We start from the raw sequence: 19,052 nt of genomic DNA on the forward strand, positions 1-19,052 counted from the left end.
ATAAGCCATCTTCTTCGCATCTTTGGTGTTTTGGACTTCTACGAAGTATGAAGATAATACACAATAAGAAAGGAAAAGAGAAAGACAACAAGACTGATAATCAGCAACAGATCTCTAATTCTATGCAATAGAGTATGAAATAGTCAACATGTAAAGTTTATTTAAATCCAGTTCTTAATTTAATTTGCTGAACTAAGCAAAGTAAGGAATTGTAAAAAATAAGAAAATACTTTTTAATAAATCAGCACCATATGGACCATCAGGTCCATGTGAGCTGTGAAATTCAAGTGAAGCTCACAAAATGCAAGTGTGCAAATAATATATATAAAGGTAAACAATCTGACATTTTAGCTGCAGAAATTTAAATGCCCTTAAAAAAATAATAAACCAGTATCTTCCCGTAATAGAACATACAGAACAACACTGTATACGATTACCTTCAGTCCTTGCTACAAAAAGAAAGAAATAGAAGGGAAGTTTCTAAATAAAATAGGAAAAAAAAAAAAAGACTGAAATTCATAATTAAAGGACATTCCTAAATACACAGCTACATCTTTAGCATTCTGTTTTGTGAGAGTATCAAGTAGAATTCAAACCACATAAATATCTGGATTAACAAGGCTTCTGGTTTGAACATGGGACATGGAACAGGCATATAGACTAGTAAAGAGCTACTTGCTAGTGCTGTATTTCCCTCTGATTAGAATATGCCAAATACCAGACTAATACAGCCTGCTAATAGATGAAAACTTTGTTTTCCCACAATTTTCCACTTCTCTCACTCAAATGTCAAACCCAGGAACTTTTCTTGATAGATATTTTTTGTAATTCAGCTACATTTTGCTGATAGCTTCTTTTCACATGCATGTCAATATATAATTGCATTGCTTAAGTCTCAGTTTGTACAAAAAACGCATAGTATTTACTAAGCTTTGACTCTTGATTCTCTTGCGAGTTATGACTTTCAAAAAATACTTTGCTATCCTTGTAGTTATGTCACACTGTCATTCAACGTAGTCTAATTGTATATTTTTTAATGCACTTTACTGCATTACAGGGACTTTTTAGCAGCAGTTTGCATACTTTCATAGGTGTTATCAGAGAGCTGAGAAAGATTAATTAAAAAATCTTAATTACTGGGACACCGTGTTGTTTAGGGAGACATAAGATGTAGGTTAAAAAATATACCTTATCAATTCAAGCTACCCTGTTTCAGAGTTGACTGAACCATCCTTTCGTTACCTCCTGCTCATCATCTTTCTATCTCAACCTGGTTTCAAGTTATCCAGGTTCTACCGAGCAAAACCCAGCACGGGGTGAACACCCACCTGGTTGCTTTCACTGGAGCAGGGAGGATGAGCAGGGGACGGGTATCAGGTCATTCTCTATTCACACCACACAGAACCTGGTGCTGTTGAATGCCAATATGTTTCGTTCTAGAAGGCCACAAATACAACTTTCCCAAGCAACGAGTATTTCTCATACTCATATCAAATCTGATTGATAACTGTCATGGCTTTACAGCAAACACTTACAAAGCTCTTGTACAAATGTTCCCACCTGCTGATCTCAAGCATTTTCCTTTGCAGCCAGTAAGTCCAATAAGAAGCAATTCCAAACAAATGGACAACACAAAGGCAAATTTGCTTATACTAGTCTAAAAGAAATATCAAGCATTTAATTATAAAGAGATAATCCTTCCTACAGTATCTGCATATTTTCAAGAAAAATATGGAAACAGCTAATGGAGGTATGTACAATCATCTGTAACAGTTTACTCTTCCTACAATGCCTGACAGTATTGTTGTGAACATTATTATTAGTAAAGCACAAGAGTAGCGGTCTGGGTAGTTTATGTTTTTCATTAGCATTTTTGCAGTGTGCTGAAAGATTATGTAAAAGGAAGAAACCATACATGAATCAAGGCCTGCTGTCAGACTAGAGGAATGAGTATGGGAATCTGATTTAATTTCATTTTCATGGAGAATAAGACTGCTTTGCAATTCAGTGGCTGAACTCTTCCCTTAGGAGACAGTTGCTAGGTCTTGCAATGCTTTTGCTTATGCCAGGTTTATGCTTTAGTGACTGCTGACTTGAATAAAGTTATTCCTGATGCACACGAACATAGCTGCACAGAGAGCCAACTCCATTCATTCCAGTTTCATGGGAAGAAATATGTGGCTATCTACCAGCAAACAGAGTAATGGTCTCTGTCTCATGTTTTCTGGGTCTATATCATTGCCTCAGAAAAGCCAGATGACATTTCTTCCTCTCTTACTTAGAGAAGTCCACCCTTTCAATCAACAGCTAAAACAATTTTAACATTCAATCTCCAACTCAATTACTAAATAAATTTTCTGCTGGAAACACTGAACATGATCATGTGTTTGTTGTCCAGCCTAACCTGATGTGACAGTGCAAGTGAGGAAACTTGTGCAGCAGTTACGGCATCAGCTGGAACTTGAAAACATAATCATTGATCCTCAGCCTAAACCCATCTACATTAACTGACATTCAACATCAAACATGAAACTGGTAGAACCAACCAGTACTTAACAAAGAAAAATGTGTTGGAAAAAAATGTAATCTAGAAATATTTGAGTTGTATCTCTGCCTAGTACTAACCAACATAGCACTACATTCATTCAAACTGGCTGAAGATCTAGCCTTGCAAATATTTATTTGCCTTCGAGTAGCCAAAAACTTAAACTTTGCATTCACATTTAATGCCAATACACTCAAATCTAATAAACAACTACTCAGATGGGAACTGGCGAACAGCTAGAATAGAAGAAACCTGTATGAGTTCTAGATTGTTATAAACAAGTAACTAATAAACAACCGAAAACATACAACACAAATTTCTCCACAAGATAATCTTGCTGTGGAACAAAGGACACTGTAGCACTCTGTCATTTGGCTGGCTTTTCACGCTTTCCCTATTCTTCTAGTGAAATCTTAAGCCATGAAATTTCTTTTTTGTTAACGTAAAGACATGGTAATGTCAAGCATTCATGACCATAAGCATGGAAAATTGATGAAATTACAGTGTGTTCAGGAAAATAATACGGTGATGAGAGAAAGAATCTCTGCTTGTATCTGTGTCCTGGTGGCAGCTTTTTGAACAGGTGAACGTTTTTTCCTCCCTCCATGCAAAACATCTCTTTGCATGAATAAATCAAATAGATGCCCAGGGAGAAAGGTCAAAGGGAAATAGACACACCAATAATTAAGATATGAAGAGACCATGTATTAAGTTCATTAATGCTTTCCACTGTCTCATGTGATTGAGATGCACCTTTCGACTTGACACAAGTTAGCACATGAGAAGGTCTACACAAATGGAAAACAACTGAGTTGGGCTTACCATTTCTAAAAACCAGGTAAGGCATAGTATGGTTAACAGGGTAGCTCTCTTCCAGAGCTCCCCACAACTTAGCAAGGGCCATCTGGAAGCCTCCCAACCCATGTTCCCATCTCCTGGGCATTCCTGGAGGGTCACACCTTTGGTCCTGCAGCTACAGTGGGGTCTTCACACACATTGCTCCCATAGAGCAGCCAGATGAATAAATAAATACATGCACAAAGCCCAAAGTTCATATACAACACCACCTTAGGCAATTCTAGAAAGGATCAAGAACTGCTTTAAAAATGTAGCTGTCATTTTCCTTCATAAAGAAAATGATCTTATGAATTTCATGAGTGAAATAAAAAGCTAAAATTGAAACTGGAAAACTAGGCAAAACGCAAGATTAAATGAAACAAGAAAGCAAACTGGAAAGAATGAATACAGGTGAACACCCGAATATAAAATTATGCCAGCATCACTTCAGATCAGAGAGAGCACTTGTTAAATCCCCAGACCCAGCTCTTCCATTGGTGGGAGCTATTCCCCACATGAATGGAAGTGTACACTTCATTTCCATGTGACTGCGTATATTAGCTCCTGATGCTGCAGCATACTCTCCCTGCAGGCAGGTATTTCTCTGATAAAGAGCACAACCCACAAGCTCTGTCACCTTCTGGCCCGCTGCTAACTTTCAGTATAGATCAGTCATGTAGAGCACTCGGTCATAAATAAGAATACTGTCCCCTCAAGGATGAGATTGCTTTGCTGGAAAGATACTTATCATACTATTTTCCAATGCTTATGTGGACGGGATCTTCTTTTCTGATAGTACCCCAGGAAAATATGTTTTGATGTGTTTCCTTTCTTAAATTATTCTTTCCATTAAGGGCACACCCTGTTTTTAAAGGAACAGCTGCAAAGAATCACAATGACTGTGCTGAAAGTGTAATAACAATCCAATGTTCACACCATTTCCAAACTATCTTTTAAGTCCAATTTGTTAGAGCAGGAAATGCTTCCGACATTTCTTTGAAAACCTGTCAATACTTTGTGGTTGCTTGTACATTATTTTTCAATTTTACTTGAATTTCAAGCTTTCAGATCTTCTATAAAGGTCTCTTTTTCCCAGGTGGACAAAACACACTCTTAACTGTTAAGTGTCATATACACCCAGTAGGTATACAAGTATTTAGGAAGGAGCGGTGCAGTAACAGACGTCTCCTAGACCCCAGAAAGCTCAGCTGCAGCTAATGAAAACACAATCAAAGGCAAATCTGCCAGAGTTTGGCTTGTCTTTGAGATCTGAAAGCAAGATTTTCTGCCACTGGAGCTCAAGACCATGTTCATTAATGTGAAAGTAAAAGCATGACTGTGAATTTGCCTGTGTGTTTAGCTACTTCAGGCTGACACAAACCTAAGATTCACCTTCATTTTAAGGCAGCACCTAATTTGCCACAAGAGTTCTTATTCAGTATGTAAGCATGGACACTGCAACAAAACCTTCTCCTTCCTGGCCTGGCTTTCATCTGTTCTCCAAAATCAGCCTCCAGATTCTGACACATCCAAGGTTTCCTCACTAGGGATATTTTCCTGAACTTCCTAGCCAAGTAAATGTAGGGCTCTTGGCAGCTGCCATCATACTACCACTCTTTTAAAACATAAAACCTTTTTGTTCACTTTTCAGTCAAAAGTCCCTTCTCAATGGTTTTCTCCCCAGGTCTGATTAGGATGGGACAGGTTTCTTAAAAGCTGAGATTCGTATATATTTAGCTGGTTCCAGAAGCAGATGTACCTCACACCTCAAGGCCTCTATAAACCTGGGAGAAGCAGCAACACCGCTCCAGATCCCAAAGTCTTAAACAATCTTTGCACTTGGAAAGAGTAGGAGTGAAACTTTGTCACGTAACGCAGTCATGCATCACCTCCCCCAGGCACTAAGTAGCTCCACAAAGCACAAGGCAAATGCTTAATAGGAATAAGTCCTGTCCTAACCTCCTGGCACGCAAGCCAAAGGCAAGGCGACCTGCACAAATGACGAAGGAACAGCAAGTTATATTTTATATCATTGATTTCTTCCTTAACATCACGTCTTTGTGGTGTTCATGCTCATGTTGCCCTCTCGTGGCTACTTTGGTGAAAAAGCAGTACCTACTTCAACAAACTCTGGAATTGAATGTGATGAGAAAAGTATTTTTGTTAGGTTAAGACCAGCGTTTTATCCCTATAGAGTGATCCCTTATAGCAAGGGGTTTTATTCTGTTCATTGTACCAATATATTTACCTAGTAAGTCCTAATCACCATAAAGTCTAATGACACAGAAGGAGGTCTAATGACACAAGCAAGCTCCCTGCCTCAAACAGGCACGTTCGGCTCACAGCCTACAAGGCTGTGTGACATTTGAACCTTGCTCTGCTGCCTACCCCTCCTTTCGGATGGGTGAGGAGAAGGAAGACGGGAAGCTGAAGGCCAGATTAATTGCTCAGGCCATCACAGTCCTTGCCAGACACTGTCTCTCCAGCACAGACCAAGCATCCCCGAAGTACAACTTGCCTGCTCCACTTGCTGCAAGGAAGGATTTCCCTCCCTGCACCATGTGCTTTCTAAGCATCTCTCCCCATCCCAGACCTCATTTGCTTCCACATGACAGATACACATCACTGTAATTCTCATATTATATAGCACATTAAACACATTTTTATATATCTTATGGTTTTATTCTATATCTCTATCTTATGCTCTATCTCCAAAAGTTAGAAGCTTATCTTACTGATGTTTTGTTGGATGAAGTCCAAGCACAGGAAGACACAGAAATTCTCAACAAGTGTGAAGCCATTGAAAGCAGTCAGATTGGAGATCCTGCCAAAGTCAGAAGAAGAACTTCTGATCCGTAAGTGTACAACCAGTAAATGTTGACTGCCTGTATCAGCCAGGGGCCCCAGGACACATAGTCAGGCAGGGACTGTCACTCTCCCTTGTCTCAGGTCATTCAAGCCCTCAAAGCCATATAGCTTTCTTTAATACCCACTGATTTCACCCGCAATTAGCTGGCTTACTAAATACTCTAGAGATGCACCTTAATCTCTCAGTGATTCAGTGATTAAGCTAGAAAGTGTGGATAAGCTCTTATAATCAGAAAGTGTTGTAAGGAAAAACAGTGAATATACATGAGGCGCAGAGACTGTGTTCAAGAATAAACTAAACTTAGTTTCAGCAACAAAAAAAAGCATCAGGATGTAGTGCTCAAGGGAAAAAAATGCAGTTTCACTTGGGAGGGGTGTTATTTCTTATTAAAAAATATTTAATTCAGAAAGACTGATAATTGCTTTATACTGACAGAGGGACAGAGAAAGGAGAAGGCAAAACCCCATAACATTGTCAGAACTAGACAGAATTCCATCTGTCTTGTGACTTGAGAATATATTGAGACTATTTCCCCTATTTCTATAGCAGATGCTGTTGCATTTCTCTTTGTACACACAAAGAAAGAAAATAAGTATCAGTCACAAATAAACATGCAGTCCTCCTGTGCTAGGTGACAAGACTATTACCAAGAATAACTGCATGTAGAAAACAGGTATGGAAGTCCATTAATTTATCCAAACACAAAACTAACGCATAACAAAAGAAAACCTTCATATATTTGCTAAAGCAATATTACAGCTTCTGCTCCTTAATCCACTAGGTAGATCACATTTACCTTTTGATTTTGCCATTACTTGAAACTTGAAAGACAAGGAAAGTTAAATGAAAGAGTTCCCTTTTAAACATTTCTCCGTGTAAAGTGTGTAATTTCTTAGAGGTCTCACTTCTGACAATGTGTGAGAATATACAACAGATGCTTACCGACAGAAAACTGGTTGCTTTTGTCTAGAAGTATGGAAGAGGAATTAGAAAGTGTCACAATCCTTCCTAGTCAAATGTTCAGGATCACAAGTCCATGGCTTCATGCAAACTTGCTAGGAAATGAAACAACAGCTCCCTAGAAAGCAAGACTTCCTTTTTGATACTGTGCTGTTATTCTGAGAGGTGATGGATATTTTTCCTCATGGATTACAAATTAAAAACTGAATTAAGTCTACTAAGAGTGACAAGGTAGTCCATTCGAAGTAAAGGTATGGTCTTTCCACTCTTCTTAAGCATGAGAAGGAAATTATTGAGTTGAGAGTGAGCATGTGGATGTCTTTAATATTAGATAGCAACATCATCATGGTAGAATTTTTTTCTTCACCCTGGCAAAACATATGAAATTTGATCTCATAATCTGAAGCAATTAGTGGTGAAGCACTGCAGTGTTCATAAGATATATAGACCAGTTCCCAAACAATGCGTTTCATTGATAGGCACTGGAAGTGGGATTTTATTTCAGGAGCCAAATCTTCCCCACAAGAGGAAACATTCCTTTCTTACACATTCTGGCAGAAGTTACCGTGCATAACACTGCTGAGAAACTGGGCAGATTTTGTAAATTCATGAAGACAGAGAAGCATCTTGCGCTTTTTTGTCCCTCTAGCAGCGGCTCTTTCTATGTAAAGTTCTCTGTGGTTGACAGTGCTTCTTAGCACTTGCTTTGATTTTGATTTAAAGCCGTCCTCAACAAAACAATTTAAAATCCATTATGAACAACCCCGGTATACAGTAGTCACTCCCACCAACTCTGCAGTACTTCAGCTGAACTATAGCAAAAACAATTTGTCACAGCAACAGCTGAAATAAGACGTGTCAGCAAGATGAATATCTTGTTCATCCACACTGCAATGCTATCAGAACTGGAGAAAAAGAAAATCAGTCTGTTTCCAACATGTGTTAGGAGAGAGATATAGTAGTAATTTAACTTCAGTGAAGATGGATAAATGTCTGTATCTCATCAGGTTTCTTAGACTAATCCCTGGCTAAATAAAGCATAAAACTCTTGACCTGTGTCAAGTCTATTAATTCATATTCTCAAGACCATTACATATTCTGATGTTTAGGCAGGCATTCTCCAAACATCCAAAAATCACCGTTGGCATGGCCACCTCTTTTTAACATAAGTAATCAGAGGAACTGGATTCTCCAAAGGGCTCACTTATTTTCTTGCAGTTATTTAGCATCTATTTTAACTGCTATGTACTAGTCCTACATAATTTTGCAAACCAATCTTGAGTCTCAATACCCAAATCAGATTATTCTCATCCCATGTAGCAAGGTTTCAAGTTAAAATTTTGCCTATCATGCTAAAGTAATCACAATACTGTAAGAGCGGAACATGGGACATACTTTTTACTTTATGGAAGTTAACATGCACCTCCCTTTGCCTCCAAGCATTACATGAGATGAAAACCAGCTCAATTTCAAGAGCTTTTGTCTCTGTTTGGTAAAAATGCACTCATTTAGTTCCAGGAAAAAAATTTTTTAGACCTGCACCATCCATCTTATGGCCAAATGTGAGCTAAAGCAAGTTTTGCTTGGTTTAACTTTTGGTTTGAAACATTTGGTCTGGTCCTGCAACCCTTAAATTTTCTGTTTATTCCCCTTAATGACTACCCTTTGCTAGCAATATTGTGACAGGTTTACTATTTATGTATATTCAGTCTCCTTATCTTGTTCCTTTCCTCATGTAGGTTCCTGTCCAGCAGAAACCTAAGATTGGTCCAGAGTGCTACTTTAAACTGAGTTTCAAATTATATGAAGTTTGGACTTGACAGGTAAGGAAAAGTGGATGAGGCACATTTCTAGTTTGAAGAGATAACAGATAAAGCAGAGATGTCCCATATGGCCTTTGCCACAAGTGGGAGGAAAACCCATTGCAACTTCTTGCCCTTGACTCTGAGATGCAGAAAAAATGTGGCTTGCCTTGAATAAGCAGCGGAACAAAGACAGACATCTCCTGTTCCAGCTATATTTGTTATTACTTCAAGACTAATTAATTCAGTAGGATTCTTTTCACTCTCTTTCATGTTCCTTCTGCCTTTTTCTCTTTTCCTTTGCTATACAGTTTTTCCTTTAAAACCCTCAAATACCCCAAACAGAAAAAAGTAAATTAGTATTGACTTGGACAAGTTACTGAAGTTTCTACACTAGTTCTTAGACCTAATCTATCTTTCCATCCCATGTAAAGTCTGTACAAATTCATGTATTATGAAGCTTTAATTCCACTCTTATTTCAGCACCACTATCATACAAAATTAACATCAAATAGCTTTCAGCTAGTTTTCCCAACTCAGAGGTATCACAACTCTCAAGTTGTTTCTTTTCTCTAGCATCTTAATCCCATGTCTTACGTGGCAAATTCATAAGGAGACTAGATAACAAAGGCAGCTGCCTTTAAATATCATGTGCTTCTGTATTATGTGACCTTCAATACTGCAAAAACAGTGCATATGCATACAGGTATGTTCATTCACGTTTTGCCTTTTAAAACCTAAGAAGGAAGTTTTTCAAGCTCTATGCTGAATATGAAATATCATACTTCTAGTCCAATCTTTTTAAGTTACAAATGCTTGCCTAATAAGCTTTTCCAGTTGTATACTTGCAGCAAGGATCCTGTAGCTGATTTCCTGATACTCATTGCCTCAGTCCCCAAGGTTGGAGAGGACAGGATGTGAATGTGCCACCTCAGCCTGCCTCAGCGTTACAGATTTGGAGGAAGTATGCCAGCATCAAAAGGCATTTGCCTGAATTGGCGTTATTATATTAAGTCCAAGAAAACTTCAAAAGCAAGGAAATTTTCCTTGAAATTTTGAGCTATAAGGGTATTGAGGCCCCAAATATTTCCGAAATCCTTCTCATAATTGGTTTCATCATATATATGACATTAAAAATCACCCCCAGTATATTTGTCTGCAATTAAAAAAAATAGACAATTCCAACTTTTTGCCCTTTCTGACAGAAATCACTCCATTTTGACCACCTGATGGGCCCTTGGGGTTAATTAGAAAATCCCCATCAAGAGCTCAGAGGCCAATATCAGCTGTCAAAATCCCACATTCCCCTCTTTCACCTCTTTCAAGTGCAAAACAACCTGTGTCTGAAGATGTGCAGAGAATAAAAGGGCACACCACAACCACTGTGGGCTCTGACTTAGTCCTATTCATGGCCTCACTACTATGAATACAGCAAAATCTCAAATGAAAGTTTTAATCTCCCCACTGCATTCAACCCAAAGAGAAAAGGGCTTCCCTTTTAACAATTTCCCCCCTTAAATCTTTTGTGTTGCTCTGCTCCTGAAAAAGCTGAGATTTTGCTCAGCCCCAGCGAGGGCTTTTTGCCATAGAAAGCGCTGCACCTAACCCCTTTGTGCTGACATAAGAGTAAAGGTCTGCTCGGACCAAAAGTAACTAATGCAAAAGGCCTTCAGAAGGTCTAAATACAAACTGAACAAGATCAGAGTTAAAAGTGCAGGCATCTGATCTCACCCGACTCGCCTTGCTTGCTCTCTTTTTCTCAAAGGTGCATGTTAAAGATGAGCAGGGCAAAACAAACATTGCAGGGGGAAAAAAAGGAGAGACTAGATGGAATAATGCTGGATGATGAAGACAGAAAAGCCCTGTTACACCACATCCTCCACATCTTCACTTCTCCCCAGGTCAAAAGAGAACTTACATACAGGTGTATATACACATACGCAGGTGCTATTAGAAAGCACAGAAATGTTGCTATCCCAGTGATCACTAGCTGCTTTTCTCTCTGTGTAAGCTGAAGTCTACTCCTACAGAAAAGTGACCAGCAATTGAATTTCATATTCAATCTTATGAATAAAGGAAAACAGGAAAGGCTATTATTTCTTTATTTAATGTGCAGACACAACCGTGGTGCAGGTAGGTACAGAAAAACAGAAGAAATTGCTTATGAAATTGTGACCAGAATAGTATGCATCTTCAGATGTGTTACTCCATCTTTCAGGGATTGGGAGGTTTTGTGCTATTTCACTACAAACCACACTTTTTATCTCCTTTTACTCAAAAGAGAACATTTCTTTCTAAGTGCCCCTAGCCTCTGAAAGCACCACCCTGCCTTACATTTTGTGCCCAGTCCCCCTTAGAGAAATGAAGGCAGCCCAATATTTTATCCTTAGGAGAGAGAGCCCTTCCACCCCTGCCCAGGACAGCCTTCTCTCCTCTTCAAGTGATTATTGTTTTGTTTTTTTCTCCTCCCGAGCAGTAACACCTACATTGTATGGGGAGAGACAGCGAGCATTCATACCCCTCAGAAAGCCATTCACTTCAAGGCAGCTGGAGAGGCTCAGTGTTCAGCTTGCCCTCTTCACTCTTGGATGAGTTTTGTGCAAAGCTCAGGCTCGGAGTCCTTTCCCTCACAGATCCAAGCAATTAATGAATGGTAGAAAAAACAGAGAAAATGTCTCAGGGTTTTGTCTCTCTTCAAAGTTTGTTTTTTGTTTGTTTATAGCTAAATTGTAGTAGCTAGTTGCCCTGGAAGGGTAGAAAAGTACCCATCTTCTTTGGGAAGGAAAAAGGAAACAATATTTAATTAATTAATATGTCCTTAGGCTTTTTCTTTTATGTGAGAGGGCAACAAAGGGTTTGGAAATAGTCCCTCCGAGTCACTACTACTAGCAGCGAGATCACTAGCCAAGCAAGATTTTATGAGTGCTTTAATTTAGTATTGCCCTACTTTGGACAGTGGCTCACTTCTTTTCAGAGGATGTTTTTGCAGAGCAGACAGAGTTCAAAAGGTCCTAATGGGCTGTTAATGAACTTTATGCCCTGAGATTCATGCCATACTGACCAGGATCAAATTCCAGAGCAGAAGTATTAGGCATTAAAGTCTACAAAAAGAGGCGGGGATAAATAAATAAATAACAAGTAACTAATCCACCCTCGCAGCTTCACCCATCTTCCTGTCTCCTTTCTGGTTTATTTGCTGCTAAGGCAAAGCCATTAAATTTTCGAGAGCATTTTATCATCACGCTTTATTTATAATAGCTATGCACCAAATACCCTCCACTCCCCAATATTACATGAGTCACTTTTCACTAGAAAGCTTTAATTTGAATGGTTGCTTCAGTGAACAGAATCATGTAATACTGAGATTAACAGTGTGGTTTGTTTCTGGCAAGCCAAGCGCTAAGATCAGTGGACTGGGTTTATTGCAGTGCTAGTAATAACGTATCATTTGGTTTTAGGAAAACGCAAAAGTTCTGTAAAGGTTACCAGCATAAAATGAAAATGAACACCATGGATTATTTTCCTTTTTGGTTTAGCTTGATAGGTGCCTATTGCATTGACACACTGAAATAGCACAGATATAATCATACTGTAATGAGTCCAATCAGATAAGGTTCTTCAATGTAAATATCTATCATGCTGCAGTCACTGTCTGCTGGTGGGCAGGGCAATGTGCTTTATATTAGATATAATCACTGCCAAATAACTTTACTAGTAAATTGGTCAACAGCAAATTCTGTTATGTTCTATATGATAACAAAGTCTTTCCTTGGCCTTTAATAATATCAAAATAATAAAACACAATGAATGCTGATACTTCTAATAACCTTTTTAATAACATGAATACTAATTACTACATATAACCACTTTTTCATGTTATTTTGCCTACTAACAAAATATTCTACTGCTTAATCCTAAAATTAAGGGTAACCAAGGGCAGCTGCTGCCAGCTGATTTAGAAAACTAAGCAGCCTACGCCTGGTTAGCACTGGATAGGAACCAGAAACATCATTGCCAGGCAAGAGTAACTGTCAAACATTCAGTAAACACCAGATCACGGATAAAAAACTCCTTTCGTTCCAGGATGGGGTAAGAACAAGCAGTCTACAGGCCTCGGTTACGTAATGGTTCACTCTGTCAGGTGTTGTGTAAATATATAGCAAATGAGAATTGGAGAAGTTTTTAAAAAATGAGTTAATTGCACACGGGAGCCTGGACTCCCCAGAAATGCTGAAGGAATAGCCACAGAAACTGCAAATCAATTAACTTGTGCTTGGTGTTGAACTATGTTAGACAGACAAATCAGGTGGATTTTAAGTGAGGGAATTAAGTGTATTCTGGCAAATAGTGTGGTTTTCAGCATATAATGAAACAAGTCACTCTCTAGGATTGTGTTAAAAGGTGGATTCCTTCCTCCTAGTTCTTCCTATTGACTCAGATCCATCCTTCCTTTTGCCTGAGCCACAATTACCAGTTTAATACCCTACAACCATTCTGGTTTGACCATTATCTTGTGAATGGCATCGCTAATGAGTGGGCCTTGTTGTGGTGTAAGTCAGTGCAGGACATAGCGTCATGCATTTTAGTCCTAGGAATAATCCTCACTCTTGCAGGTAACAATTACTTTCAGGGCAATACTCTCCCAGAAAGCATGTAATGGACTGTTGGTTCACTGGATGAACTGGTGTGTGGGATGAGTTAAAACTGGTTTATGCATACTACTGAATGGGGACCCTCAGTCATTTTTGTTAGACCATTTATACTTGGTCAAGATTGTTCTCTCACCTACAGCATGTTTGCTTACAATGTCCTCATCAATCAAGGCAAAAATAGGAATATTTTAACGCATCTAAAGGCTGTGGTTGAGCGCCTACAGCAGGATCTCTGACATGCTCTTTGCATAGCAGAAGAGACTGCGTTAAGATATGAGGACTGAGGTTGCAAAACAAGTGTATACACCACATTTGCCTTGATGGTCGTCGGTGCCTAACAGGTGATGGACAGAATATCCTCAAGTATGGTGGTATGTCTTGAGCCTGTGTATGTCAAAGAATGAGACAGAGGGAGAGAACCTCTTGCTTTTTCTTTCTTCATATCTTGTGTAACTTTGTAAGAACAAATCAGAAAAGTTCTCTTTTCAGCTTGGAGATGTGACTCCAGCTTCTCTTTCCATCCTACCTCTTTTCTAGATGCTGATTTTATCAGACACCATTAAGAATCAGCAGTTACCTTTAACAGCTGATATACTAGTCCCAAGTTGTGTATTGTGATGCTGTTCGTTTCCATTTGCTGTCCTGTTTCAGCAAGTTTCTACTTGTATAACATAGATTCATTAACTGGAATATAAAAAATATCTTCTGAGGCCTGTGTGTGTTCACAAGGGTTTTGCAGGTCTTTGTTTGATGATGAAGTTGCTAATTAATGCATCTGGGAGTTTTGGGCCCTTATGTGGGATGAAACCCAGAAAATCAGAAATTTATGTCTAAAAGTCAACAGAGAGGTCACAGAATCTCCATCACAGGAGATGATCCCATGTGTGGCAGGTGCAACTGTCCTGACAAGGACTTGAGAAAGATTAGGGCTGACAGAGACCTAACAAGGATCAGGACCTGCTCAGGATTTGACAAATACTAGTCTTGCCAAAGACACAAAGACTATTGTTTTCTGGCCATTGAAACCCCCATGCCTCACCATACCCCCAGCCACTGGTGGGGAAGACATAGAGAATTGTTAGCAGCCCCAGAGATGTGGGACCCAGTCAAGTAGAAATGACCACAGATCAAACTCAACCAGGCATTTAAGGGGGTCCTACTTGAGACTGACTTTGTGTGGTTCTCCGTGGAGCAGCAGGCTGTGACCAGAAACTCTTCCTTTGGAATGCCACCCAAAGTAACTTCCCTGGGACCGAGTACCCTCACCCTCCTTTGGGTGATTATTTCTCCTGGATATAACCCCAAGTGAGCCCTTGCCCTGTGGGTGAGCAATTGTATCTTCTAAGTACCAGCGAACAAAGACTGCAGAACTCTTTCCCCAAATACACCATCTTGGAGTTTCCCGTTGCTGGGTCCCACCCAGCTCACAAGCCGAAAAAGCTGATATGCTACAAAGATGCAAACTGAGAGCTGTACCTATAGCATTTTCTTGAAATAGATTCAAATTAATGCCAATAGATATTTACTAGGATGATAACACAGAATGTGCTAGCAATACAATTGTGCTACTTGCCAGAAAGTACAACATGGAAGATTCCTAGAAGATAATGAGTGTGAATGTTGTTCTGTCAGCAAGAAGGAAAACACTGAAAACCAACTAAAATGAGATACTGTTGACTGAAGAGAAATGTTTACACACTGTTTACTGAACCACTGCATGATCTTCTCTCAGAAGTAGAGTTTGATCAAGCTGTGGCTATTTCACTGAAGGCAGACAAGGAACCAAAAGCAACTTTGACTTGATCAGAGCTACCTAAGAAAAATCAGTATCATGGAATAGCTGTCAACCTGCCACAGAAGGCAACAAGAAAACATGAAAAGTAGTAATATTTCATGGTTCAACTAAGAAGCCTGGAATCCACCTGGAACTCATTTAATTATCTGCAATTAAGTAAATAATCTGTAATGGATGACTATGACCTTAGACTCCCGTTTAGCCACAATTTAAAAGTCACTGCTGAAACCTCTCATCAGTACAACCCTTTACACTCTTTCCTACTTTCTGCATCGATACTTAAGTAGTGAATGGCACTTTTCTATTTTGTGCACACAAAATATTTTAGATAAGATCATACCATAGGTATGATGCAAATTCCACTCCCTAGCAAAAAAGATCCTCTATTAAAGACAGTTTAGTGAAAACTCGAAAGGTCTCTGTGTTAGCCACGGTGATGTGTGCAGTACAAAACTGGTAAAGACAAACGGAACCACGCCTGATCTGACAGGCATTAGCAGGGTATCTGCCTATTTGCAAAATGTCTCATGTTTCCATGTGAACATTGCTGAGTGAGCTGATGCCCTTGTTTAGGAATGGTTTAATTTATATGCCCTCAGAATGAGGTCATATCAATATCATGCATGATGTCTATCAGCTTTACAGATGCCTTAACCTGAGAACGTTCAAGCTCTTGGAGAGCTATTCATACTTGGCAGATTGATATAGTAACTGACAATTCACTGCCATCCAAGTGTATCTGAGAACACAAAGCTCACATAAATATTGTTGAGCATATCCCATTGTTGGTTATTTACTTCTGCCATTCAACTTCCTACAGCTCTGAGAGGAACTTCATTTCTCTCTGTGTCATACATCTGACTTACCCAGCAGACACGAAAGGATCCTTGTTTCTTTTTTACCAGTAATGAGCTGCGCTTGAAATGTCAAACACAGGTTTGTCCAACCCTGACCAACAAACAACGTGAAACATAAAATTACGGGTGGACTGAGACCAGCAAAGAAGTCCAGCTACAAGGTTAGCTTTGTAACTGGCTCTGAAACAGCTTTTAATGGTGTCTATACATTCAACAAGCTCCAGAGAGAAACACGAAGACCTACCTGATACCTTTTCTTCTGGAGTTTCATAAGCTGACCTGCCTGCTTATCCAGCCTAAGCCCTTACTGAGGCTTCTGTGACCAGCATGGCACACAAACAGGATTTTTATGCAGACCACACTCATGGCTTTCCAGTCCAGAAATGCCAAGTTAGCCTTTTGCTCTGGGTTTATTACACTCCCCTCAGCTTCAGTCTCTCTCTGTGACAGCTCTGGGACAGAAAAGAATGAAGAGAAGGGAGAAAAAAAACCCAAAAAAACCCAACATACAAAACTCATTGCTTTCAAATTTACCCTGGACCAAATGTTTCTGACTGATAAGTCTGGTTGAAGAAGATGAGACACACCCCATTCTAGCTTTGAAGAGGTATTCTTTCTTTTAATTTCCTGACACGCATCTCTCTTGCACCATAATATAAACTGAAAATAGGCCTTGAATTAAAAATATATATGGCCCTAGCTGGGCTAGTTCTTTTTGTTTAACTGTAAACCTCAATTAAAAAAAAAAAAAAAATTGTTCTGTTTTGTTTTTCCCTTGATGAACTTCCCTGAAGTTAGTAAACGAAACCAGTCCACAAAGAGGTCAAAGGAGTGCCAAAACTGCCACAAGTGAAACCGTAGACTCATGGGTCAAAACTGACCCTACCTTCCAGTACCTACAAGGTCCTAGACAGAGCTAAACCTCTTTGTCTAACAGCACCCTCGAAGCATCATTTTCAACTTCAGTTGTGCAACCCGGACAGAGAGGTCTATTGTAAACACATGAAACAAGTTTTACAAATCAGCAGTGCTCATTCAACAGATTTTTTATTTAGTCCTTATTATTGTCACATGTGATATAATTTCAAAATTGTGACCTGAAAGCAGGAAAAAAAAAGAAAAATACGGCCTTTTGTTTTATCTGCCACTCTCCCTCAGTGCAATGCGAGTTGTTGAAGGTAAAATCGGTTAATATCTAAACTGCAAAAATTATATATCATGCCAAATGTACGATGGAATAACAAGAAATGTTCAAAAATATAACTTTCCTTTAGGCTGCAAGTATAAGTAATTTGTCTATTTCTGGTAAAGTATGGAAAAAAATAAGTAGATCAATATCTTATGTCTCAAGAAAACCTATTGAAGCACTATGAACACTATTGCCAGGCCTGAGGGTTGGAATAAGAGCAGAACAATTACGTTTATCAATTTACATTGTTTTACTCTGCAGACAGGACCACAAAGAGAGCCCAGCAGCTTTGGTGCCTTGTATTGTCTTCAATGCATTAAGCATCTCTTCCTTCCACTGCATCAAGGTAAACAGAAGTCTTGTATTTGTCTTAAGTACTCACAGCTAATTCAAATGGGTTATGTTATCCAGGTCAGTCAGACAAGCATAGGGGCTCCATTTCATTTGCCTTCAACATCCCTCAGATTAAACGATCAGACCTACATCAATCATTGGATGTAAAAGACATGGAGTAATTGGACTAGAAGGTTGTCAACAGAATGAGGGCTTCTGTTCAGAAAGCAGATGTCTTGGCTTTTTCTTGGTCTTGTTTATTCTTCATAAATACCAGAGCAAGACAGCAGAGTCACTATTATCTTGTAACAACGTTCTGTTAATCAGGCATGTCATTTGTTTGTATGGCCCAACCTTCTGCAGATCCCAGACGTTCCCCTTCCACAAGAATTAACCACAAAAATACTGCAGTGTAGCTGCTTTATGACCATGGCTAGGATCAATTTGTTTTGTGCTTTCAGACACTGATCTTGCAACAGTGAATATACAGACACTATAGCGGATTTTTTTACATAAACAAAGCATTTTGACCACCATCTTTCCTTTTTCAACGGCAGTTTATCAAGATATTTTGCCTAATTCCCAGCTCAGAAAGAAAAAAAAAAAAAGAAAAAAAAGATAACATTCAACTAAGGAACAGCACCTCCTTCCCACATTGTTCTGAAAAACAATCAAACCAGGTCAAACAATAATTACGTTTAGAAGTGTAATATTGGTGGGCTAAACTAAGGGGCAAAAAGAGGGAAGAAAATAAAAAATAGAGAAAAGGCAAAACAGAACAAACGTTAGAAGCAGTAAACAACAACTGTAAGAAATAAATAGGAATTTACACATTCCAGTCAGAGCTCACGTCATGTCTTACACACAGAAAAAGTCAGTCAACCTGCCAGATCTTTGCCCTCACTGCTGGCCCTGCAGTTCTTCCCTGTCCACTGCCTTGGGTTTAGCCCTCTTGGCACCCTGCACTAGGCTACAGCTTGCATCACTGGCAGAAAACTACTTATTTTTGTTTCCCTGGGTTAGTTCTCTGCCAGGACAATGAGACAAGTTGGCACAGGATCTGCTAAGCACCAGAGCAGAAGACCATCAGCTTATACCACCAGCAACATCAAGGGGATGAGGCAGGAGGAACCAGACCTTCTCTGTCCCACAACAGCCAACTGCCAAACTAGCTCGAGAGCCCTGATGGAAAACATCCCTGTAAGCTAGTACA

Source organism: Cuculus canorus, chromosome 5 (genome assembly GCF_017976375.1).
Source record: "Cuculus canorus isolate bCucCan1 chromosome 5, bCucCan1.pri, whole genome shotgun sequence".
NCBI lineage: Eukaryota > Metazoa > Chordata > Aves > Cuculiformes > Cuculidae > Cuculus > Cuculus canorus.